This window comes from Desmodus rotundus, chromosome 9 (genome assembly GCF_022682495.2).
Source record: "Desmodus rotundus isolate HL8 chromosome 9, HLdesRot8A.1, whole genome shotgun sequence".
NCBI classification, from domain to species: domain Eukaryota; kingdom Metazoa; phylum Chordata; class Mammalia; order Chiroptera; family Phyllostomidae; genus Desmodus; species Desmodus rotundus.
Genome location: NC_071395.1, coordinates 92,018,176 through 92,044,929, shown reverse-complemented (window position 1 = coordinate 92,044,929; position 26,754 = coordinate 92,018,176). Strand labels below are relative to the sequence as shown.

The 26,754-nt window shown below is 46.6% G+C and overlaps 1 long non-coding RNA gene across 1 annotated transcript; it reads right to left on the bottom strand.

The window, feature by feature from the left end:
- Window positions 1–15,225: 15,225 nt before the first annotated feature.
- LOC139440287 (uncharacterized) lies at window positions 15,226–24,196 on the bottom strand. The gene is made up of 3 exons (XR_011650400.1): window positions 24,007–24,196; window positions 18,382–18,657; window positions 15,226–16,888 (listed from the first exon to the last, which is right to left on the bottom strand). It is a non-coding gene; the product is annotated as an uncharacterized lncRNA (long non-coding RNA).
- Between the last annotated feature and the right edge of the window lie 2,558 nt (window positions 24,197–26,754).

The window sequence follows — 26,754 nt, the reverse complement described above, 5'->3', positions numbered from 1 at the left end:
TTCCCAATCAGGGCACATGCCTGGGTTGCTGGCCAGGTCCCCAGTAGGGGGCACTTGAGAGGCAACCACCCATTGATGTTTCTCTCCCTCTTTTTCTCCCTCCCTTCCCCTCTGTCTAAAAATAAATAAATACAAATTTGAAAACAAACTGTAATCATGAGTGCAGCACTTCCTGAGTCCTGTGAGTTGCTCTAGCAAATTATAGAACTTGAGGGTGATCATGGGAACCTGAGTTTGAGGCCAGCTAGTCTGAAGTAGGGTGGTCCTGGGAACCCACAAACTTGTGGCTGGTATCGAAAGTGAAGGAAGTCATGTGGGGACTGGTTACTCCAAATGCAGAGTTAGCCAAACCCATTGCAGCAGCTAAACACCGGGGAGGGGCCAGGACAGGAAAGACCTCGTGAGACCTGAAGTTCCTTGTAGGTGAGTAAACAGATTCTGCTCAATTCTCTAGCTGTGCTGTGACCCTCACCTCATGCCTATAACCACTGGGGACTTACCTCAGGTTCAGCACCTCTTTCCTGCAGCCCCAGGTCTCAGAGAACAACCCCGACCATAGGTGGCAGGGCTTAAAGAGAACTGACCCGCCACTCTGGGACTCGTTGCCATCACACTGGTTGGGAATGGAGACATGCATGGCATAGGAGTTAAATGCAAAGCCTTCAGCAACAGACAGACCTGGTGTAGCAGCCAGGGTCTCACTGGAAAGAAGACCATTCAAGAAGGACGTTTATATGCCCTAGCTGGTGTGACTCAGTGGGTTGAATGCTGGCCTGCAAAGCAAGGGGTCACTGGTTCGATTCCCAGTCAGGGTACATGCCTGGGTTGTGGGCCAGGTCCCTAGTGGAGGGTGCATGAGAGGCAACCACACACTGATATTTCTCTCCCTCCCTTTATGCCTCCCTTTCCCTCTCTAAAATAAATAAATAAAATCTTTTTTTTTTTAAAAAGGACTTATCATAAAGGGGTTTCCTACAAAACAGTGGATTCCAGGCAACCACAAGGGATAGTGTGGTAGCTAAGAATAGTAGCCCTAGACTCAAAGACACAAGGGGAGGAAATGGAAGGAGAGGATTCTACAGAGGATGCTACTCTGTGGCAGAGTCTGTCAAAAGCAACCTCTCCTTTCTTTCTCCTTGTCTGGTGGGCTCTCCAGTGACGGACACATTGCTGCTGGGACAAGGGAGGCTGTGGACTGCAGCCCACGCAGGTCAGCCTCTGGGGTGGAGAAGAGCAGAAAGCAGATCTGGTGGGGCAGAGGGAAGATAATTAGCACTTGGGTTCACATCCTTGCTCCCACTGTTCCTACCAGCTGTGTGATCTTCAACATGTCCTGTAAGCTCAGCTCCTTCTCTGGCAAAACAGAGGGCTTCAGTAAGCAAGGACCAAAGGAGGCACCGCATGTGAAGTACCTGGTGGGTCCGCTGTTCACGGTAAGGGCTCAGTGTCCGGCAGTCAAGCTAAGGAGGGTTGCTGCCCTGCCTCTGCCTTTCCACCCAGCTCTACCAGCTGGGCTTCTGACTTGCGCTTGAGACCCAGTTGCCCCCAGAACTCCATTCTGATCATTGGATCCAGGTTATTTTCATTGTGCCCAGAGGCCCCCGTCTTGTTATTTGTTTTATCCTGAGGCCTCCTAGGAATGACATCTTGCTGCATGCTTGTAGGTAACCATGGAAACCTAGTCATCAGGTGACTAAAGACAAGTTGGTAACAGCCTGATCATGGGGGAGAGAGGCTGAGAACAAAGACTTTTAGGAGCCAGTTTAAGCAAAATCCATGCTCTCGATCCTTCAAGAGAGTTAACACTCAGCTCTGCCTCAGAGACCCCCTCCCTGTGCCTCCCTTATGCCACAGTACTCATAGGACAGTGTCCTCACTGTGCAAAGCAGGGCTGGAGGTCCCCAGGCTGCTCTGCCTGCTGACTTCCAGGGAGCTCTGCATACCTTGCATGCTCTGCAGGAGCCACCTTGGTGGGAAAGGTCACCACAGCTCCACCTTCACTGAGATCTCAGTTCCCGAAACCGGGACCAGCTTCACTAGAAACAGAATGGACCAGGTCTACAATTTCAGAGAAAGGGGGTGTATTCGCATTTGTTTTCTGTAACAAAGCAGCACAGACTGGGTGGCTTCGACAACGGAAATCCATTGTCTCACAGTTCTGGAAGTTGGAAGTCTGAGACCAAAGTGTGCGCAGCATTAATGCTTTCGGAGGGCTGGGAGGAAGATTCTGGTCCATGCCTCTCCCCCAGCTTCTGGGGGTTTGTTGGCAATCGTTGGTGTTCCTTGGCTTGTGGAAGCATCACCTGGTCTCTGCCTTTACCTTCACATGACATTCTCCCTGTGTGTGTGTCTTGGTGTCAAATTATCTTTATTTATAAAGACACCAGTCATATTGGATTAGGGTGCACCCTTATGACCTCATTCTTCTTCTTTTTCTTTAAAGACTTTTTTAGTTATTTTCAGAAAAAGAGGAAGGGAGGGAGACAGAGATGGAGAGGAGCATCGATGTGTGAGAGAAACACTGATTAGTTGCCTCTCACTTGCCCCTAACCGGGCACCTAGCCCACAACCCAGGCATTTGGCCTGACTGGGAACTGAACTGGTGACCTTTCAGCTCGTGGGCTGGCACTCAAGCTACTGAGGCACACCAGTCAGGGGCTCTTTCTTAATTCATTACACCTGCAAGGACCTTATTTGCAAATATGTAAGATCATTTTCTGAGGTACTGGGGCTCAGGATTCGAACATATGAATTTTGAGGAGATAAAATTCACTCCATAACAGGAGGTATAGGTGGGGAAAGGCCACCCCTTCTACCCAAATATTTTAAGTAGCTTTCCTGGCATGAGCAGGTTAGGGGAACAGGTATCTTTTCCTTCCTCTCCAAGGACAGGAGGAATTTTGCAGGTCCCTGAGATTTCAACAGTGGGCCAGAACTCGATTCTCTGAGTGCCAACAATTATCCTACACACTTCCTAACTTAGCTCCAAAACATCCACACATTTTCAGACGGGGTCAGGAGCACCTGATCATTTTGAAAAGATAATTTCCTCAGAGGAGAAGTGAACCCCATAAGCAGTCATTATGTGCATCCCTTCCTGCTCCTCCTCAGAAGCCGAAGTGTGATTTAATGTATTTTAGGAACTAAAGTTCAAGATGTGAATTTCCTGCATAGAGAAAAATCATCTGTCAGAAAGCACTTAGGAAAAGGCAGAGCAGGCAGCTGAAACAATCCCATTCATGAGGGTTCCACCCCCATAACCCAATCACCCCAAAGGCCCCACCTCTTAATGCCAGCCAGCACTTGGGGGTTAGGGTACTGTATGAATTTTAGGGGGACACAGGCATTCAGTCCCTTGGCGACATTTACTGCTTTCTATGTCGTTTTACATTTCTCTGTAGGCACATCTTATCTCCCCTCCGGCACTGTGATCTCAGCTGACGGAGGAGGAGGAGGAAAAGAAAGAGGAAGAAATGTCATTCAGTGATCTGTATGTGCTGGGCACTTCGGGTGCATTAGCTCACTAATGCAGGGAGGTCTGTGATACTGTCTTCACTACACTGGTCCCTGAATAAAGGTTACTCAGAGTGTGCGTCACAGAGCTGGGATTCAAACGCAGTCCCCCTTCCAGAGCCCAGGGTTTCGGTTTCTGTTTTTGACTACAGGCATTATATTTATACAGCAATGAAAATTTAAAAAGAAAGCAAGCAGAATCTTAGAAATGATGAATATTTTATGATCAAGGCTTTCTTTGTACTTTTGGTTGATCTGCTTAGAAATGTTTTGTTTGGATCGACTCTTAAGTTTGGTTAAATGCACGGAAGGCCATACGCGTGCAGTTTTCAGTGAACTTCCCCCCATGATCGACTATGAAATGTCTTACTCTTCTCTACCCTCCCCTAACCTATCTCCACTCCAGAGCTCCTGGGCCTGGCCGAACCTTAGGACAGCCCTTCCCACCATTCAGTTATTGTACCTGACTCTGTGCCACGCTGCCTGCCTACCGGAGCCCCTCCTTCCGGAATGAGGCACTCATGCCCCCGCCTACTGGGAGCATTGGCTGACAGCTCTCAGGTGAGTGTCTCTTCAAGAAGTGCCCTCCCTCAACTGAAGAAAGCTGCCTTGTTCAAGGTCATGCTGCCTTCCTTGGTGGCAGCCACTTCTCATCATTGGCCAATGGTAGGGGACTAGGGCTGGGGGGATAGAGCCCAACTTCTTAGGTGCTCGGGTGAGGTGGGCTCCAGGTTCCGAATAAGAAAAAGATGCCAGGACAGGTCAAACCCTCTTCCCCCAGTGGCCCCACCTGCAGCTGCGGCATTCCAGTCCCCTTGCGTAGCCTCCCTCCAAAAAAGATATTGTGTGCCTGGGGGTCTGGGAGCCAGGGGGAGGCGTCACCACCATGAAGGCTGAGAGAGAAGAAGAGGACCTCACTGACTCCACAGTATCAGGGGATGTTGGCTGGAGCCATCTGCCTTCACCTCTGGCTGGAGAAGGAGAGAGTGCAGGCAGAGGGATTCTACGGCAGGCCGCTGTGTGCCAGGACAGTACTCTTCAGTCATCATGAGGCAAGACAGCACAGTCCTACAGGGTGCTTCAGGTTATGTATTTTTTTTAATCCTCACCCAAGGACATGCTTATTGATTTATTGATTTTAGAAAGAGGGGAAGGGAGGGAGAAAAACATCTATGTGATACAGAAACATCAATCAGTTGGCTCTCATATGCACCTGGACAGGGGGGACCGAATCCACAACCCAGGTATATGCCCTGACTGGGAATTGACCCCACGGCCCTTCAGTTTCTGGGACGACGTTCCACCCAAATGAGCCACACCAGCCAGGGCTTAGGTCAGGGGGGTCCAACCTGCGGCCCATGGGCCACATGTGGTCTAGGGTGGCTATGAATACAGCCCAGGATGGCTGTGAATGCAGCCCAACACAAAATCGTACATTTACTTAAAGCATGAGATTTTTTTTTTTGTTCTCGTGAGTGTTTGTATATCTCACGTGTGGCCCAAGAGAACTCTTCTTCTTCCAGTATGGCCCAAAGACACCAAAAGGTTGGGCACCCCTGGCTTAGGTTATGTTTTTATTGTGGCTTTCTTACTAAGTGCTGGACACTATGCCACTATTACGCATGCATTACAACAGCCCTTGGGTACCAGGTTTGTACTAACTGATTAAAAAACTAAAGTTGACAGAGATTAAGGAATTGCCCCTAGGACTCAACCCTAGTAAAGCACATCTACCAAGTGGAAACCAGGTCTACCGGGAATTTCAGAGTTTTGACTGTGGCTCTCTGCTGGCTCCCCATGAAGCCTATCCCTCTGTAACCTCTGTCCAAAGAGCTGGTGTGACAAGCCTAAAAAGATCCGGCTACCGTCTTCCTATCAGCGGTGCCTAGCATAGTGCTTTGTCCACAGAAACCAAATGGAATTCGAAGGTGCTGACAGATCTCTTTAATAATAGATGTCAACGTGAGAGACCCCAAGCCTACTAAAAAAAGGCAGAGGCGACTATTTATTTCACACCATGGAAAAAAACTGAAGTCTCATCCTCACTCATCGGGGCCTCTTATTTCCTGTTACAAAGCAGAACTGACAACATCAGAATCCCACGGTGATGTTTTTCTCTAACTAAGAGTACAAATGAGTCAAGCGCTGTCATTGCTGTTGAAGGTAAATGGGGAGGGGGGCATGGGTGCCTATTGGAACAGCCTCCTTCCCAGCGGCTCCCCTGCCGTGAAGGGGGAGAGAGCCTCAGCTGCCTGCTTTGGCTCCTTGCTAGATCCGGCTGCTGACACAGTTCCTGGCACGCAGGAGGCTCTGGGTGAATCTGTGTTGAAGGTCAAGGCACTGTTCTGAGGGAAGTTGCAGGGCACTGGGGCTGGGAGAGAGAATGAAGTGTTCTAAGGGCAAAGACTCATTTAGACCTCATACTGTTGTAATAATCTTTTTTTAACCTAAACTATTTTTTAAAAGATTTTATTTATTTACTTTTAGAGAAAGGGGAAGGGAGGGAGAATGAGACGGAGGGAAACAGCAATGTGCGAGAGAGACTCGTGGATCAGTTGCCTCTTACACGCCCACCACTGGGGATGTGCAACTCAGGCACGTGCCATGACCGGGAATCAAACCAGCGACCTTTCAGTTTGCAGGCCAACACCCAAACCACTGAGCCACACCAGCCAGGACTAATCTAAACTATTTTTAATGTTTTACCTGTTTAAGAGCTTTGAGATATATTTACACACCATGCAATTTGATTCACCCATTGAAAGTTTACAATTCAATAGTTTTAGTATATTGATAAAAACGTGCAATCATACCACAATCAATTTTAGAACATTTCATCACTCCAAAAAGAAACCCCGTTCCTATTAGCAGTCACTCCCCATTGCCCTCCATCCCTCCCAGCTGTAGGCAACTACTAATCTGTTTGTCTCTTTCCATTTGCCCAATCTTAGGATTGGAATTGCTGGGTTATATGGTAATTTTGTGTTACTGAATTTTTAAACAACAGTTTTATTGAGATATAATTCCTATACCATAAAACTTACCCTCTTAAAATGTATAATTCAGTGGTTTTTAGTATGGTCACAGAGTTGTGCAACCACTATTATCTAATTCTAGAACATTTTCATCACCCCCAAAAGAAATCTCAGCGCTTAGGAGTCACTCCCTATTACCCTTCCCTTCATGCCCTGGCAACCACTACTCAGCTTCTCCCTCTGGACTTGCCTACTTGTACGTTTCATATACATGGAATCACATGTACATGGAATTTCATACACATGGAATCACACACTATGTGGCTTTTGTGTTGGGCTTCTTCACTTAGCATAATGTTTTCAAGGTTCATCCACATTGTAGCCTGTAGATAATCTCCCTTTTGGAGATGAGGAAACCAAGACTCCGGGAAGCTACATGTTTTGCACGAGGTCAGACACTATACAATCTCACCATTGGTGATGCCCAGTTCGCTCCCTTGGTTAAGTTGGTGGCTAACAGATCTCTCCCTGATGAAGATACATTTTCCACTTGAAATTATTAATTGATCTGTGGGGTGCTACTTTGAAACCACATCTTGCTCCCCAACATCCTTTTACTCAATGGCTTTAGCATCCATCAATGACGCTACCCTGAATCAATTATTATATTGGCAGTTGCAAACTCTAATTCTACCATTTGCCTGCATTTATTAGCTGGGGTGCTTGTGAATCACTGTGAACATATACATTTTTTGCATTGCATTTAATGTGTCATAATCCATTACCATCATTAACTTTCTGAGGCCCAACTTGTCCAAAATTTGGCAAATGGGAGCTCTTAAAATCCAAAATTTGAAAGGTTTTATAATAACTTAATCTGTCACAAAATACAATGGTTTGGGGAACCATGAAGCTCTAAAATATAGACTATATTCAAATACTTTTTGGAGAGTTTGTGGATGTAAAATGTTTGTTACCTGAAACAGTTGACAATGCCTTTGATTTTCTTGTATTGTACAGCTTTTTCCTTGAACCTGATGTATTCTTTTTTTTCCTTAAGATTGTATTTATTTATTTTTAGAGCGAGGGAAAAGGAAGGAGAAAGAGAGGGAGAGAAACATCAGTGTGTGGCTGCCTCTCACACACCCCCCCACTGGGGACCTGGCCTGCAACCCAGGCATGTGCCCTGACTGGGAATTGAACCAGTGACCCTTTGGTTTGCAGCCCGTGCTCAATCCACTTAGCTACACCAGCCAGGGCTTGACATTGATGTATTTTAACAGGATTTCTTGCTAGGAAAACCAGTGAATTTTGAACTTTGGATATTTGCAAGATTTCAAGTGTCCTTAACCCAACTTTTCAAAGTGGCACAGGAAGAGTTGGAAAATTAATTCAACTGCATCGGATGCCAGAAATGTCATTTCCTGAGCAAGGTTGAGGAGGGTGAGAATAAAAGGAAACTCTAAATAGCCCCAAATAAATAGGAGTGGTTGGGATACAGTGACAGAAAACCAGATAATCATGGCTGTGCTCTACAGGGACTAAATTTTTTCTCTTGTAGGAAGAAACCCAAATGTGGTCAGTTCAGGACTAGGGGAGCTGTACATTGGCATCACCAGGCCTTCCTCTTTCTTTATACGCTTCCATCCTCAGTCTGTCGCTTTTGTCCTCATGATTACAAAATGCTACCGAACTTCTAAGGCAGCCATTTTCAACTGTGTGCCTTTTTAAAACACATATTACCTGACTATTTAGTCAGGGACACTCACCTCTTTTCCCTTAGACTGCCAAATTAAAAAATGACAACAGCCAACACAACAATAATGGTGCGAATGAATCAAAATTATACCTGTATTTTTTGTCAGATTGGCAAAAAATGTATTCTGGGTGTGCTGCCGAATTTTAGTAATCCGTTTATGTGTGCCACGGGATGAGAAAGGTTGAACATCGCTGCTCTAAGGTGTTGCACCTGTGTTCGAGGTCAGGCAGAAGAGGGGAGGGATAGGCGGCCAAACTGAATCAGTCCCTGTTAGGAAATGTTCTTACAAGCCCCAAGCGGATGCTTGTGTTTCTATCTTGCTGGCCAGAATTGGAACACGTGGTCCTCTTACCTGCCTAAATTGAAAGAAAGCAAAGGGGAAGGGGGCTACAGATAGTTTTTGGTACCCAACCGACAGTATCTACAGCCATGTAAACATTTCATAAAAATCACATCTAAAGAAGTTAACATGACTACAGCCTCCCATTCATAAAGCAAAAAATGTTTGAGCATCTTCTGTGTACTATTACTTCGCTGAGGATATAAAGGTGAAAGTGAAATATTGCTTCATTTGTTCTCCTTAAAACATTTTGGAAAGTTCCAAGTAGTAAATCTTAGGACTCAGGAGAAAAAACAGGTGTACTGAATTTTATGTTGCCTCTTCACAACAGTTTCAAATCCAATCAAAACAGAAACTAAATCATTCCATTGAGGTACCTAGCTCAGTCACATATTCAATGCTCTCCTGGGTAATAGTTCCCTTTGTGAAAAATTATCATCAATTAAATTCACATTCAGACAGCCTTGACAAACTAACTTCTGTAGCTAGGTAGGGCCAGCATCATTTCCAATGTTTATAGTAACATGTATATATTTACAGGATAGTTATGATAGTTTGTATTATACTAAATAGTAATAGAAAGCTATGTTGGATGTCCTACTGGCAAATAGAACTATAAAATTATAGAGCTACCACCTAATCCCTTGTCTTTATAGGCAAAGCATAAACCTGTAGGTTTCCTTACAGAAAACTGTTGCATTGGGCTGCAGAATCTCTTAGATCTTCTAGATCAGAGATGGGCAAACTAAGGCCCATGAGCCAAACCTGGACTGCTGCCTGTTGTAAATGAAGTTTAATTGAAACAGCCATATTCTGCTTAAAGCTACTTTGTAGTGTCTAAAGCTATTTTGAAACTACGACTGGCAGAGCAGAGTAGTTGTGATAGAGACTGGATGGCCTTCAACACCTAACATGTTTACTACCTGGCCTTCTGCAGAAAAATTTTTATTTATCATGACTTAGCACATATTAGGTACTTTATAAATGCTTCTTGATTTATTGAATGAATATATTCAAGGCTCTCCAGCTGCATAGGAAAAATTAACAAATTGACAAATCTAAACACAAAGCATTTGGCTTCCCCACTTTCTCTGGGGTTGTCTGGTTTGATTGCAGTTCGCTCTTGCTCACACATGCTTTGCAAGGATCTTGTGAGGTCTTTGGGATTCTAGAATGCAAATTGCTCAAGATTCAAATTTTCAAAGAGTTGGCCTTTGGGGTAAATATGTCTCATTGGTGTGTATTGACCTTAAACAAATAGCCAGATATTTCTCTAAGCAAAATGGGTTTATTCGGGAACAACAAATAACTGCAATTCAGAACACGCCGTCTAATGGCCAACCAGAGGCAAGTCCAAAGAACAAAGGAGAGTTGTTTTTAGAGGAAAGGGGCTTCGGAGGGGCAGCTGGAAACAGAAAGTCCACTGGAGGAAATTGGAAATTCAAAACGAGTGGCTTTTCATTGGCTGAGAGGTCACCCTTACCTGGGGAGAAGAAGATCCTGCTCTTCCTGCTGGAGGAGAAGAGTAGAAAAAAACATCTTCCTCTTAGAGACACAAAATTACATCTCTTCCTGTTTGGGGTAATTGATGGCCAGCAAGCGGTGGGGCCCGAGAGCTCCCCCTACAGGGCCTCCCAACACTAATTTAAATCAGGTTTCCGCTTATTAACCTTCACAAGTTTTATTTGACCCACACAATGCTGCTGTCGTTCGTTTTTAAAGCAGCACTAGCTGCCAACTTTCAAAAATAAGGAGGCTTGGGTTGGACCCAACGTCCCCCAAAGCGGCCGGGACCCTCTGCCTAGCCATCCTCTGCACCATCCCATCCGGAAAGACCTTCGTTCAAGAAGCGCTGCACCTTCCGAGCAAGAGTGGATGTCTGTCTCACCAAAAGCAGCATCCATCCAAAATTCTGGTGATGACAGAACGTCACAAGAGTGAGAAGGAGCTTCCTGTCCCCAATGAAACCTAGTTTCTTGTGTCTGATCACGTTAACGGGAGTGAACTCGTCAGCCTTCTTCCTGCTGGTGGATGGGCACGGCATGGAGAGCGTGTCCGCCCGATTGCAGAAATGTGGGCAACTGAGGAGGGTGAGGGTGGCTTCCTGTATATGGTACAGGCCTTTCAGGAGACAACTGGAGTGAAATTGTCAGTGTAAGAGAAGAAAAATGCATCTGTTCTAGAATTTTTAAACCCTTACCAAGGGAATAAAAAGGGGATGTTACCCAACTGAGATCCTTCAGCTCACCTAATCACACACAACCAAAACAGCAGAGTTCCTGCCTAGCAGTTTTAGAAAGTTGTTTTGCGCTTTAAGCACTAAAATTGAGCTCCAAATGGGCATGTTCAACTTTGGAAAACTATATTATTTATTTAACCTAGGCTGTCTCATTTTCAAATTTAGAAGTTTAAAAATAAAATACTTTGCATTCTAAAAAACATGAAATAAATCAGGAGACTTCACATAAGAATCCAGATTTCCAGCTTCTCTTGAAAATTTGAAAGATCGGGCAATCTGAGTACACAATTTGGTTAGGGCTATAACCACCTGGGGCCGAGTACCTATTGCCTCCTTAGATGGGGTAAGCTCTCCAGTTCACCACAGTCCCCACCACTCCCTATTGTATTACCCTTGCTGCCCCCATCCAGGTACCTTATCTGCCTGGCCCTTCTGGAGGTGTTTGTATTTAAGATCCTTATTTGAGAGAGTATCATGTGCTACAAAGTAGTTTGATGACTATACATTTACTTCATTTTCCTGGCTTGAAAACAGACTGGTACATTTGAAGACAAAACAGGAAAGAATGACAATGCTGTTAAGCTGCTACCTTCATTTCAACTAGAATGAATGCAGCTTCATTCTCCTACCTCCTGTTTTCCTTTTGCAAACAAGCCTGAGGACTCAGTCTGCTTTCCTTGCCCCTTTTCCTGGCTCCCCCACCCCCCACTCCACCTCCTGAAGTTGTTTTCCTCAAACTCGGGAGTACTGTCTCCCCAGCTCCCTGTTTCCATGCTGCCCTTGAAAACAAACACCTTGGCCCTTTTTGTTTTTAGAGTTTTACTGCTAATCACTACAGGGGAACAGACAGGAAATAACAATAAGGAGGAAATTACAAAGTTTACAAAAACCTTACAGTTCCTACAGTCATAGTCCCTGATTCCCTGAATGAGGTGGCACCTGGAATTTCCCTGTTTTTATTCTCTCCTGTGAGATTCTCATAGCTGCTGGATGATGTATAAAGAGATTCTACACTATACAGATGGCGTTGAACAATCACCTTGATAGAATAGGAACCATTAGGTGGCAGCACAGGGCATAGCTTTTCAAGTCTTTCGACAGTGGGTTAGCGGATGCGAGGCACCAAATTGTCTATATGCCATAACTTAGTACCATATCAGGGGCTCCCAGTCACACTGTGTTGTCAGCATAGCCCGGTGTGACATTCTTGTCTCCTGTGCCTTTCCCAGGTATGTCGATTAGAATCCAGACTGTTGGTGCTGACAAAAATCTTCCCATCTGACACTTGGATTTCACAACAGGTAAACCAAGGCCCTGAGAGTCTGGACTCATCCTGTTGCGTCCATGCCCTGAGTGGGATCGGAAGTCTTTGCAGTTTCACCAGTTGCATCTTATCCCTCTGGTCTGTCCCTCCTGGTCAAAAAGCATTTTGAAGTCTGCTTATTATAGTTACAGGCTAAGTTTCCTATGTTCACAGGTGAAGCTAAGAGGGAGGTCTTTGCCTTTGCCAGAGCAGGACTTCACACAGGAAACAGAGACTTAATGGACACAGCTAAACAAAAGTAGCTTTATTTCTGTCTCCACCGACCTAACCTGCCCGGGGAGAAAAGTGAGGGCCCCTGGTCTGGAAGGGGAGTTAGGGAGCTCAGCACTCCATGTGGCTTGAATGTGCTCCCGTTGGTGGGAGCAGCAAGGATAACCGTGGCTCTTACCAACAAGAGTGGCCTAGCATGACAGGGCTGGGCCCTGCACCCAAATGACTTGCAGTCCTCCCAAACTGCATTAGTAAAGCCACTTGTAACCCTGGAACTTAAACACAAATTCAAACAACTGCCCTGTAACAAAATCATGTCCTCAGGCTCAGTTAGTTTAGAGGACAGTCTAGTGATCAAAGGGAAAGGGACATTTGCTTGAAGGGGTCAGGCCCCAGCATTGAAACTTTCCTGGGAACAACTCAATGTAAAGCCTTAGTTGTTCATGTCAAAGCACCTTACAGGGTGTTATAGGGCCGTGGCCCTCAAAACTTGCTCTTCCAACCAGCAGCTGGTTAGAAATGCAGAATCACCCTCTTCTTCCAGTTCTGCTATAACTCTCTGAAAGCCCCCGGGCTCCTTATCTCATCTCCACTTTGGAGTGTCTTATCACAGACGCACACGTATGCACGTTCCCTGTCTGTCCCTGAGCCTCTCATGCATTTGGTACGTGGGGTTCCCACACATAGGCATCTATTAAGTTGGGTTATTTTCTCTTGCTAAAGAGAAAAGAAATGCAGACTCTTGGGCTCAACCTATGGCTACTGAAGCAGCACCTTCATTTCAGCAAGATCCCCTGTTGATTCCTCTGCACGTTACAGCCTGGGAAGCACTGTGTTGGGACATTCCGGAGAAAAGGCCAGACAAACGACGTCCCCTCCCCCAAATGGCCCCCACCTCAAGGAGCTTATATACTGGCTTAGGAGCACATACCACACGAGTGAAAAATGTCATGAAAATGGCCATCAAGAAATGTGTCACTCATGCCATGTGGGCTGCCCCAGGACAAATGGAACACATGTTTTGAGCGGCTACAGAAGAATGATTGCGGTTAGGAGGGGTCAGTCTGGGCAGTGTTCCAGGTGGTGGGATTTTGCTAAGCACGTACAAACGGGGAGGAAAAGGACAGGGACGGGTATTTCAAGCGGAGAGATAAGGATAAACCTGGGAGGACGCAAACTGTGAATTGTAGGCAGAGGCCTACAGATATTTCGGTATCTTATGCATGGCCCCAGACTTTCATTGGGTCTCCTCAGCACCTCCTATGTGGCTGTGGCTTTACATTATATAACCCCATCACATTGTATGCATCTTGGTTTAGTCCGTGGTTCTCCTGGGAACTCTGCAAATGTGTTCACTAACATGCAAACTTTTCTCTTTGGATTGAACCAGGCAGGTCCTCACCCTTTCCTTTCTGGTCAGTTGGCTGTGATTTCTAGTTCTTTTAAAATCAGATAAAAGGAAGTTCCTTACATGGCAGGCTCTCCTAAATTTCCAGAACCTACTGTAGTACAAAATCTCCTCTGTGAACCTCTTAATCAGACTCATAAATGATTAACTCAAATGTGTTTTCTTCAGTTTCTAGAGAAAGTTAATCATCCTTGAGGGCCAGGAATTCACATGAAAATAGGGAACTTGCTTGTTCCCTTATCGTTATATCTAGATTTAGTTTACAAAGCAAAAATGATCGCACAGAAGATGAAACCCAGAGTTTCAGTGTTTATTTTCCAAATGAGCTGGGTGATCGGAACCCTCTCCTCTTCCTACACTTACCTGATCCCCAGAAGGGTTGTCCCAGAATGAATCAGTGGGTGTGAAATGGAGAGTGTAAGAGCGCCTCCACTGGATGCCTGAGGGAGAGCACTAGGGGAAAGCTCTAGGAGCCTCTTCTCACAGCTTCCTGAAACAGTAGGGAAGTAAACTGGAGGCGCCAGAAGAGAAATTGGATCATCTGGAGGAGATCATATACTTTACATAATTCTTCAGAATAATTCCACTGTAAGCTCAGGGAGTCTCCCCCTGCTCTGAGCCCTGTTGCCGGTTGCTGAGGTCCGAATGGAGCCCTGAGTCTGTCCACGTGGGTATCTGCCCCCTGGCTCCAGAGCTGCAGATTTCTTTGCCCAGCAACACTCTGGCAGGAGGGCCTCCACTGCCCAGAGGGGCTGACTGCTCATCTCTGTCAGGGCCTATCAGCATGCAGTTTGTCACCAGCTGCCCAGTGCGCCCGGAGAAAATGGTTTCTGTATTCATAGAGATAATTTCGGCTGATAGGAATAGCATCGGGGAAGACAGTGGCGTCATCAAATCAATACTTGAGCTTCACAAATTAACGTCTTGGCTCTGGCTCTGTGTTTGTTTGTATTCAGGAGGCCACCACTCCCAGACAGAGACACTAAATGGAACAGACATTTCGCTCCCAACAACAGCAAATTCCCTTTTCTTAATGAGGAGTCTACCAGAGACTTGATACGTTCAAGAAAATTCATCCAGAACATCCATTAACTGGGAATTTTCCAGTGTTTACTGTGGCACGCCTCTAGGAAAGAATGCAGAGGAGCTGGGAGAGGGGAGCTTCACGCCTGGCATGAATGCTGGTTGTGAGGATAAATCTTTCTACAGCCACGTTCATAGCAGCATTACTCACAAAGGCTCAGACACAGAAGCAACCCAAGTGTCTATTGATAAACAAATCGCAAACAAAATGTGATACATACAATAGAGTATTATTCAGCCTTAAAAAGAAATTCTGATACAAGCTACAACATGGATGAAACACGAAGCCATTATGCCAAGTGAAGTGAACCAGTCACAAGAGGAAAACTACCGCATGACTTCACTTGTATGAAGTACTTAATGTTCATATAAAGCTCACAGAGACAGAAGGAAGAAGGGTGGTTACCAGGGGCTGTGGGGAGGTGGCCGTGGCGGTTGTTGTTTAATAGGTGCAGAGTTTCAGTTTGAGAAGATGGAAAGGCTCTCGAGATGGATGGTGGTGATGGTTGCATAACTGTGTGAATGTACTTATCGCTACTGAACTGCCCTGGCTGGTGTGGCTCAGCTGGTTGGAGTGTTGCCCTGTAAATCGAAAGGCTGCAGGTTCAATTCCTGGTCAGGGCACATGTCTAGGTTGTGGGATCGATGTGTCCCTCTTTCTTTCCCTCCCTTCCCCTCTCTCTAAAATCAATAAGCATGTCCTTGGGTGAGGATTAAAAAAAAGTTTATGAAAATGGCTAAATGGTAAATTTATGTTATGTATATTTTGCCACAATAGGGGGAAAAAAAAGAATCTTTCATCCATCAGCCAGAGATCAAGCCCTTTATTTAAAGAGATCTTAACATCACTGGTTCCAAGGAAACTTCTTGGAAATGGTCAGTAGGGTACAAAAGATTTAACCCCGAAACTGAGTTTACTTTTGGACATAAATTTATAATCATAGAAGTTGACAAACTGATTACATATCAGTCATGATTGCAATGTAGCAACGTGAGGTTTACCAGCTAAGCAGTTTTCCTATCTGGTAGATCAGAGCATTTCAGACTTGAACGTGCTTGGGAATCACCCAGGCATCTGGTTAAAAATGCAGATTCTGGTTCAGTAGGTTTGGGGTGGGGCTTGAATTCCGCTTCTCTAATCAGCTCTCGGGTATTACTGATTCTCCAGGTCCAGGGGCCCCATTGCAAGCACCACCAGCAGAGACATCTCTCCAGTCAGGGTTCCCGTTCACATCTTGGGAGAACTAACCCCTCATGAGGACTGAACACAGGCCCAGACATCTCCAGGTTTCACTGGGAGGAGAGTCTCCGGGTGAGAGGAATTATTTTAGAATCCTCTCACTTTGACTCCCTGTGCCATCAAAAGTCAGGTGTCAGGGAACTATAACTCCTTTTTTTCCCAACACAAGCATGGACAAACCATAAATAAGTCCCTTGCCCTTTAGGTGTAGGCCAGAGAAGGTGAATTTTCCAAAATCATGCTTATAAGAAGGAAGAGGGAAGGAGGTGGGTGGAAGACAAGCAGTAAAGAGGGAGAGAGAAAGAGAATAGGAAAATGAAAAAAAAAAAATCAAAAACAAAAGACTTCTTTTGAAGTCCTCTATAGGAATTCTTTGTGGCCCTCCATTGCTCTCGGGCCAAAAGTTCGGGCTCCGCAGACAGGGTGAGACACCTGTCACTTGTTCCTTCCCTGCCATGTTCAGCCACGATGGATTCTGTTCTTCCTTGCTTTCACAGTTGCTCTGCCGTTGATCTGGAACCTCATCCCCCGCCCTGTATCACCCATCTCAGGCACTGTCTCTTCTGGAAGGACTTTTCTAACCACGCTGTCACCCTCATTTCCTCCCCCTGTGCCGGGTGGGCCTTCTGTGTCTTCAGTTGCCCACAGGGCTCACCTCTCACAACAGCACTTCACGTCTGTCTCAATCCTATTCCCTGGTCCATGTTCCCTAGACTGTGAGCTCTTTGAGGGGTGGGACAATGTCTTTCGTCCCTTCCACAACGTGTAGAACATATGAAGTGCTCGAACAATGTTTGCTGAAAGAATGAGCAAACGCAAATCGTAAGTGTATGACATTTGAAGAAGACATTGCTTAGCTCATAACACACCATGAAGTTGCCCTCAGAATGACTTTTCTAAAGGTCAGCTACACGGATACCAATTTCTGTGTTCCAGCAACTGTGACTGAACTCCCCTATTCGGATAAACTGCGTTTCCCCAGCTTCCTCATTCTGTAGTGTCTTCCCTAGAAGTCCAAATGCAAAAAAAAATACACAAGGTGATAACAGTAGTTTTTAAATAAAATTTAACAGAAGGCTAGAATCTCTTTGACTATTAATGAGCTAGTTATACTCTCCTCATGGCTAATTTGACCCTAAAATGAGTCTTTAAATTTGCAGTAGCTTCAAATTTGAGATCTTGGGACATGTAGCTCTTACTAACAACCTCCAAATTGGTATATCTGTGCTTGTGTCTGTAAATTTTTACATACATACTGCATGCTCCATGCAAAGTACTGTGCCAGGGCCCATGGGGGTTACCAAGTTTGCCCTTGACTTCTCTGGTCTGTGCCATTTAATTCCATGGCTTTAGTACCTACCTACCTACCTCTACCCTCCATCTCTCTCATCAGCTCCAGATACACATCCCTAACAGCCAGTGGGGCTGGCCCACTGGAATGTCATGCGGGCCTCTTAAACGCAGTACAGTAGGTCATTATCTTTCCTCCCAAACCTGTTCTGTTACCTGCTGTGGTTAATGGAACCCCCATTTCCTCAGTTGCGCAGGCTAGTGATTTCTAAGTCATCCTTAACTTCTTTCTTTTTCACATCATCTCCCATCAATCAAATACGAAGTCTTGTTGGTTCAATCTCTCAATTCCTCCTTCAACCTATTTTATTCCCCCTTTTTCTTTCTTTTCTTTTTTTTGGGGGGGGGAGGAGAGGGAATAAATTCCAAAATATTTATTCCAAAACAAATTCCACACCCATCAAAGATGTACATTTTTTAAATGAAAGTCTCAAAAGAAGAGAAGAGAACATGGGGATTTGTATAACCTTGGGATGGGAAAGGTTTCTAAATCCCCGAAGAAAAAGGGCAGGAACCACGAATGAAATGACAGATTTATTGGACCAGATATCACTTGAGACTCGCAGAGTCTGTAGCTTCAGGACTAACAGCAACAGTTTATCAACCTCATCTCTTTTCAGATGAAAGAAAAGCTGTCACCTGGTGAATTTCCAAAAAGACCCTTGATTTGCAAACAGGATTACCTAAGGGTGTCCTGGAGTAACTGAGCCTCCGCTCAGCTCTGGAAAACCCAACCGCGCTTCCGCGCCCCACAGCTAACCCGGCACAGTTATTCTCGAGCATTGCACGTCCTCACTTCCCCTTTGGTTGATTTACTTCTGGTCTTGAAAACTGCACTGTTTCGCGTGCAGCTGCTTTAGAAAACAGTCTGGCAGTTTCCTCAAAAGGTTAAACATAGAGGTATCGACGTGGCCCAGCAATTCCACGCCTCGGTACATACCTTGTTCTCGTCATTAGATGTTTTCTTTGCAGACTTATCAGAATCTTCAATCTCCATAATAGGAAATTGCTGTCCGTTTGTTCACTCTTTCTTTATTGAATTAATCCATCGCTGCCCTGAGCAGCAGCCTTAAATGATTTCTGTTACTTCTGGGGTCACTAGTTTTGTGCTTCTTTTTTTCTTGTTTTTCAGGCATCTTGGCAGTGTGGGGTGGGGCGCTGTTCCCTTTTTCAATGATCAAGACCTTACCTCTTCTCACCTAGATTGATTTTTTTTCTAAGATTTTATTTATTTTTAGAAAGAGGGGTGTTGGGGGCTGGGATAAGCCTGAAACAGGCTGATGCAATCAGACCTGAGAGCTGCGCCGGAATAAACAGGATGCTGCGGTCAGGAGCCATGGAATCCCTCCCCCCTGGACATGCAGCTGGCACACCAATCAGTGCCTTGATCACGCGCCCGCCATGCACCCCCTGGCCAATCGCAGGCTAGAGCACGCTTTGAAGCCACCTATCCACTGCACTTCCTCTACTGCCCTCCTCTATATAACTCCCTCCGTTTTGAAATAAATTTGCAGCTTGATCAGAATCCTTTGTCTTGCTGCCGTTCTTTCGCGCCTCCTGTCCCATCCCTTTTCATCCGTTGCAGGTATATCGGCGGACCCCGTTGACTGCCTCGCAGGCCGAGGCAACTGGCGCCCAACGTCGGGCTCGACTGATCGCCTGTGCGGACTGCTGTCCCCTTCGATCGCAGCGTTTCGCCCGGCTCGCCGCCAGCGTTTCGCCCGGCTCACCGCGACTACCCGACCGCGCGCCGGCATTCCCTGACGACCCCCGTTCCCCGACAGCGGCATTTCAAAGGTAAGACCCAACCATGGGACAGGCATGCTCACAACATGATTTGTTCGTTGCTCAATTAAAAGAATCTCTCAAGGTGCGCAAGATAAGGGTTCGTAAAAAAGATTTGAATTCCTTTTTCACTTTCGTTTTTAAAATCTGCCCATGGTTTCCTCAGGAGGGTAGCATTGACTCCCGCCTCTGGCACCGTGTAGGCGACTGCCTAAATGACTATTATAAGGTTTTTGGCCCCGAGACTGTCCCTATAACTGCCTTTAACTATTATAACCTCATAACAGACATCCTTAAAAACCACAATAATTCCCCTGACATACAGCGCCTTTGCAAAGAAGGGCAAGAAATTCTCCGTAGTCACTCCCCGGCCCCCTCAAAAGCCCCCTCAGTTCACGGCCTCCCCGACGCTCATGCTGACTCGCTTTCTCGACCCCCCTCACGAGCGCCTTCAAATTGCCCTTCTGTCTCCATCCAAATAGATACAGACCCTCAGGCCCCTTCTCTGCACCCTCCCCTTCAGGAGTTCTATTCCTCTGCTCCACCCCCCGTTTCTCAGGACTCCGGCGACCAGTTAGATCCCTCTGAACAGGCAGAATTAGAGGACGAGGCCGCTCGCTACAATAAGCCTGGCTGGCCACCACTCGTGGCGGCAGTCCTTCCGCCATTCAAACCGCCTCCTTATAGTACCTCTCACGCACCCGCCGCCGCCATTTTGCCTTCAGCGCATGGCGCGTCCGCCATTTCACCTGCGGCGTGCAAGGCACCCATTACCTTGCCCCTGGCGGCCACCGCCGCATTCACTCCGCTTCCAAAGCCTTTCCTTCAAGAGACCCTCACTTTCATCCGAGATATTAAAACCATTGCCAAAGAATTCTCCGCTTTTACGATCAGTCCCCCTCCCCACGAGACTTTAGCATTCCCAGTTACTAGATCCCAGACTCGCCCAGATAGGACCGAGAACATAAATAGTTCAGCTGCGGCTGCAGCTACCCCCCTTCCTGACAGTGACAACCCCGAGGACTCTGACAGCTCCCCTTCTGATATAGATGAAGCAGAGCCCAGTACAAGAGACACTGCGGCCCCCCAAACTTATTTCCACACATATAAGAAACTTAGTCTTAAAACATTAGAAAAGGTCAAATCTGCTGTAACACACTACGGGCCCACAGCCCCCTTTTCCCTCGCCCTAATTGAAAATCTTAGTGAGCGCTGGCTCACACCCAATGATTGGTTCTTTCTAGCGAAGGCAGCGCTAAGTGGAGGTGACTTTATTCTTTGGAAAAGCGAATATGAAGACACCGCTAAACAGTTTGTTCAGCGTAATATGCGAAAATCCTCCTCTAAAAATTGGACCATACTTAAATTTCTTGGTTCCGCCCCCTACCAAAGCAATGAGAAACAAGCTCAATTTCCCCCCGGACTTCTAACCCAGATCCAGTCCGCGGGTCTTAAAGCATGGAGGCGCCTTCCACAAAAGGGCACCGCAACCACTTCTCTTGCAAAAATAAGACAGGGCCCAGATGAGCCATACAGTGATTTCATAAGTCGCTTACAAGAATTAGCTGAGAGGCTCTTTGGCGCGGGTGAAAGTGAAAACGCTTTCGTTAAACACCTAGCTTATGAAAATGCCAACCCCGCTTGCCAAAATGCCATCCGCCCCTATCGCCAAGGAGAGCTCTGTGACTATGTTCGCCTCTGCTCCGGCATCGGCTCTGCCCATGCTTTCGGACTTGCCATTGGTGCCGCCTTACAAAATTTTATGCCCCCACAGCTGGCGCACCCTCCTAATCATTGCCTTTGCTACAACTGTAACCAACCTGGACATTTTTCCCGAGCCTGCCCCCAGAAGAGCCAAAATCAGACTCAAATTCGGATCCAAAACCCAACAGGACCTAGTACTAATAGTCCAGGAGCCCCTGCCACAAAATGCCCTCGCTGTAAGAAGGGTTTTCACTGGTCCTCAGAATGCAGATCTAAGACAGACATCTATGGACAGCCCATTCCCCCAAAGCAGGGAAACTCCAACAGGGCCCAGCCCCAGGGCCCCATTCCGGGTGTGAACTCCGGGGCTACACAGTTCACCCCCCAATCACTCCACCCACGGATCCCTGCCCTCCCAGTAATCAATCACGCCGCCACGTCACAGACCATCTGCCCTATTCTTACAGACGCAGTTACTGAGGCCACACAAGCCCATACCTTGCACCATTTAAATGCCCATGCACCACCTTTTATCCAACAATGCACTCTTCTTGCTACAATAATGTTCAAGAGTGTACCCTTGGCAATAAGGCATATTTTACTGCCATACTCCAGAATACAAAAAATGCTGCCAACGTAGGGGACTGGGGAGATAGCTCATCACCCATTGGCCTTAGTTCCACCAAATACTTACAAGCCGGCTGCCAAGGCACTGTAGGACAGTCAGTGTGCTGGGAGCAAACTCGTCCTATTCACACTTCTGATGGAGGTGGGCCTCAAGATATCATAAGAGAACTCACCGTCCAGAACCAAATAGAACAGCTCATTGAAAATCAGTTCCCTAAACTCACCCATCACCCTCTGGCTCTTGCTAAGTCGCGAGGAGTAGATCTAGATACCCAAACGACAGACATTTTGACAGCCACCCATCGGGCGCTAAATATTTCCAACCCTACACTAGCCCAAGATTGCTGGTTATGCTTAAGCCAAGGCACCCCCATGCCTCTAGCTGTCCCCACCAACATATCAGCCCTGAATATCACCGAACAAAATTGCACCCTCAGCATACCCTTTAGAGTTCAGCCTATGCTTTTTTACTCCTCCCCCTGCATCTATAAGAAATTACAAAATAATTCTTTTGATATTTCTGTTGGTTTCGCTAGTTTTACCAATTGTAGCCACACGCTTAATTATAGCACATCCCTCTGCCCTGGTCCAGGATGAGCATTCATTTGTGGTAATAATTTAGCTTTCACTGCCTTACCTGCCAACTGGACAGGGCTATGCATCCTAGCTGCCTTATTACCTGACATAGACATCATCCCAGGAGATGAGCCTGTCCCCATTCCTGCTTTTGACCACTTCGCAGGACGACACAAGAGAGCCTTAGCTATTATTCCCCTGCTTGTTGGTCTAGGAGTCTCTGGAGCAGTAGCTACCGGAACTACAGGATTAGGAGTTGCAGTTCACTCCTATACAAAACTTTCCAAACAACTTGTCGATGATGTCCAAGCCTTATCAAGTACTATTACTGACATTCAAGACCAGTTAGATTCCCTAGCAGAAGTAGTCCTACAGAATAGACGAGGTCTAGACTTACTCACAGCAGAGCAGGGAGGCATTTGTTTAGCTTTACAGGAACGATGCTGCTTTTATGCCAACAAGTCAGGCATCGTCCGGGACAAGATCAAGATCCTTCAAGAAGATCTGGAAAGACGACGAAAAGCTCTGACTGAGAGCCCTTTCCTTACAGCCTTCAACGGACTACTCCCCTTTCTTCTCCCTCTCCTCGGGCCTTTAATAGCTATCATTCTCTTCCTGACCTTTGCTCCCTGGGTTCTCAGGCGCACCACAAACCTCATCCGAGACCAACTTAACTCCCTTCTTGGCAAACCTATCCAGATACATTATCACCAGCTAGAAATGAATGAACCTGGCACTGACTCGCAGCGTCTTCTCCGAGAATGTCCTCGCGCATAAGCTCCTTTTTGCACCCCCACCTCCTACGAGAACAGTATAACTCTTGGCATTATACTTTACATATAAATTGTAATGGATACCGCTAGGTGCAGAGCAAAGCATCGCAAGGAGAAGCTACCCCCGCAGGTGGCCCTGCCATGTCTCCTGAGAGGCAAGTCGGCTTGCATAGAGGTCAGCGCCCCAACCCTCTCCTCCGAAAAGGGTGCTTCAGAGCTCGGGACGAGCTCAGGAGGAGCCAGACCACTGCCTCCCCTAGCCGGTTAAAGTCCACTCCTCACCTTAAAAATGAAAATAAGGGAGGAGATGTTGGGGGCTGGGATAAGCCTGAAACAGGCTGATGCAATCAGACCTGAGAGCTGCGCCGGAATAAACAGGATGCTGCGGTCAGGAGCCATGGAATCCCTCCCCCCTGGACATGCAGCTGGCACACCAATCAGTGCCTTGATCACGCGCCCGCCATGCACCCCCTGGCCAATCGCAGGCTAGAGCACGCTTTGAAGCCACCTATCCACTGCACTTCCTCTACTGCCCTCCTCTATATAACTCCCTCCGTTTTGAAATAAATTTGCAGCTTGATCAGAATCCTTTGTCTTGCTGCCGTTCTTTCGCGCCTCCTGTCCCATCCCTTTTCATCCGTTGCAGGTATATCGGCGGACCCCGTTGACTGCCTCGCAGGCCGAGGCAGAGGGGAAGGGAAAGAAAAAGAGAAGGAGAGAAACATCAGTGTGCTAGAGAAGCATCTCAATCGGTTACATCTCGCACGCCCCCAATTGGGGACTTGGCCCACAACCCAGGCACATGCCCAGACCGGGAATTGAACTGAACCGGAGACCTTTCGGTCCGCAGGTCAGCGCTCAGTCCACTGAGCCACACCAGCCAGGGCTCACCTAGATTATTGAAATAACCTTCCTGTTAATTTCTTTGTCTCCAGTCCCACCCAGGATGACTCTGTCTTCAGAGTGCTGCCAGAATGTCTTTCCTAAGCCCAAACGTAACATTGTCCCTCCTTTACTTAAAACCCTCCAACAACTCCCTGCTATCTATAAAATAAAGTCCAAAGACCACAGCAAGATCTCCAAGGCTCTGTGTGACTTACCTTTTACCCCATTTACGTTTTCATTGTCCTCTCTGACTTTCTCCCTACATCCCTAACTGCGCCATGTCCTCAGTACACCAGGCTGGCTCCTTCTTCAGGGACTTCCCAGATGCTGGAAATTTCAGCCTAGAAACATCCTGTTTATCTCCAAGCCCCACCCAGACGTCACCTCCTTTGTGAAGACTTCAGCTCTAAGCACTCAGTGCATGCTTCTATTAGAGCAACGCTCATGTTATAATTATTTTTATATGCCTCCTTCCCTACTGGACTGAGCTCCTAGAAGGTGGGGACCATGTCTCACTCCGTTTTGTATCTCGGCCTTTGACACAGTACCTGGTGCATCCCGAGCTTGTCATGAATGTTCAATGAGTGACTGACCGAATAATTGAATGAATAAAGAATTGACCCTGATATGAGTCACAATGACAACAGTAAGGAAGGTACAAATAAATTGCTGCTGTAGGGTGTTCGGAGGACTGAGTCATATTTATTTGAGAGACCAAAAAAGACTGTGTGCAATGGAGGAGATTGTTGGGGGGCTGGGGGAAAAAGGTGAAGGGGCTGGGAAGTACAGACTGGTAGTTATAGAACAGTCACAGGGACGTAAAGTACGGTACAGGGAATAGAGTCAGCACTATCATAATAACTAGGTATGGGGCCAGGTGGGTGCCTGAGACATCAGGGGACCACTCTGTAAAGTACCTGGTCTTCTAACCACTCGGCAGTACATCTGAAACGAATAGAGAATGAGATTGAATGTAAACTGTAATTGAAAAAAAAAGAAAGAAATTTTAAAAAAAAGACTGTGTATACTCACACCTTGGTTCTTGAGTGTCTCCCATCTCAAACAATTCACTTCTCGACCAAGTTGTTCACGAATAAAACGTCTTGGTTGTTGAACAAAACTTTAGTTTTCCCCCCGACAACCCTTTCACGCTGGTACCTGTACGATCAGTCACCCATCTCTCAGGTGACAAAGGAGAGAATGAGCGAGGATGAGTAGGATTTGGTTTTCGAACAAATTGCTTCTCAAACAGCCTTTTGGAACAAATTAAGTTCGAGAACCAAGGTTCCACTGTAATTGACTGCAATCTTCCAGTTAAACCTTATCTACTGGTTCACACCTTAATGCGAGATTCAGACCCAGCCATGCCCCGAATGAAGTTAGTTTTACCTTCAATCTCTGGTACAATATGAGATCTTTAGTTCATTTTAGCTCTGCATAGACTAATCTGATTTCTCATAAGAATTTACCTACTTGTAAATGAAGATCCCTTCTTTTTTCTAAAAAACGATTTTGGTGGCAGCCTCATAACTGCTTGTGCGTTCCTACCGTAGTCTCTTATAGAGGAGCTACTCAATAAATGTTTGTTGGGTGGAGAAGGAAAGGATTGCTCAGGCCCCAGTGGTACTTCTGAGTTGCTTGGCAAGCACTCATACCCCTTGAGAGCTACTCTGGTACCGCCGAAGCGCTCTCTCCCCACTCTGCAGGTTTGACTGCATTTCTGTCCTTTCTCAGTTCCTTTGGGTCACACCTGGCTTCACACACATCTTTTGAACTTGGAACACTGAAAGCCTGTGTGTCTTCTCAGCTCCCAGCGCCCGTGGCGCTGACAGGCCCCAGTGTGGTTACTGTCTCCCACCTAAGGCTGAATGTCCCTAAGTCTGGAAGGAAAACAAACACACATCAATAGACAGCTCGGGTTTATTTGGTGACAGGTGCTTTGTTTATATAGAACTGGCATCCCTCTCGGGCACATGTTTTCCTCCTTCCCACAAAGAGAAAGGGGTTCACAGAGCAGGAAAATTCAACCCAAAGGCAGTTCCTGAGGGGCCCAGTCAAGGGGCAAAGTCTATTCACCTCCAGAACTTTCCTAAAGGCCCACTTGTGTATGGGGCCCTGCACAGAATTTGGAATCCGAACCTCTGCATTTTCACGTCTGGCCTTGACTTTCAAGGTAATAGTGGGCTGTCTGTGTTTTCTGCAGGTCAAATTGCTCCCTCACAGCAGAATTACCCTCTCAGTTCTCGTTTTCCCCCTCTACCGTTGACAGTTGCTGCCTGCTGCCCTTCTCTGTTCTGAATAGGTGCCCATGTTTCTGAGCCATATGGAAAGGGCCCAGCTGTCTTCCATGCAGGGATGGGCCTCCTGGGTTCCAGCCCATCCTGTCACATGGAGCCCAGTTGCTGCTTTAGGGATGGCCTGTGACCTGAAATGGTCCAAGCAGAGTCAACTTCAGGAGCCTGCCGGGAATGTTGGGGCTTGCATTCTTCTCAGCCTGGTCAGTGGTACGTCTTATTTCTGCTGCAGCCATAGTGGAAAGCTTGAAGCTGCCAGGAGTGAGGAGGGGTTGCACCACGTGGCGACAAAAGGATGAATCCACCCAGAGGAAGCATGAGCTGAGACATGGATCCCTGTTGTTTGAGACCTGGATCACATTGTGCCTGAATCCCCCATGAGCCAACACATTCTCTTTATGGCTTTAGCCTGTTTGAGGTTGTTTATTTCACTTGGAATATTAAACTTTCTAATGGATACACCTTAATTAGATTATAAACTGTGACAGAAGAGACTGTGTCTATCTCAATCACCATCATACCCTGGCACAGAGGAGGCATGCAGTAAGTATGTGTTGAATGAATACATCTCAGCTGGAAGGAACGCTTTTCATGGACTCCCTTTACCAACGTGACTACAAAAGAACCTGGTGTTCTGCAGGAAAATGGTGTTGTGGCTCTGGAAGCCAG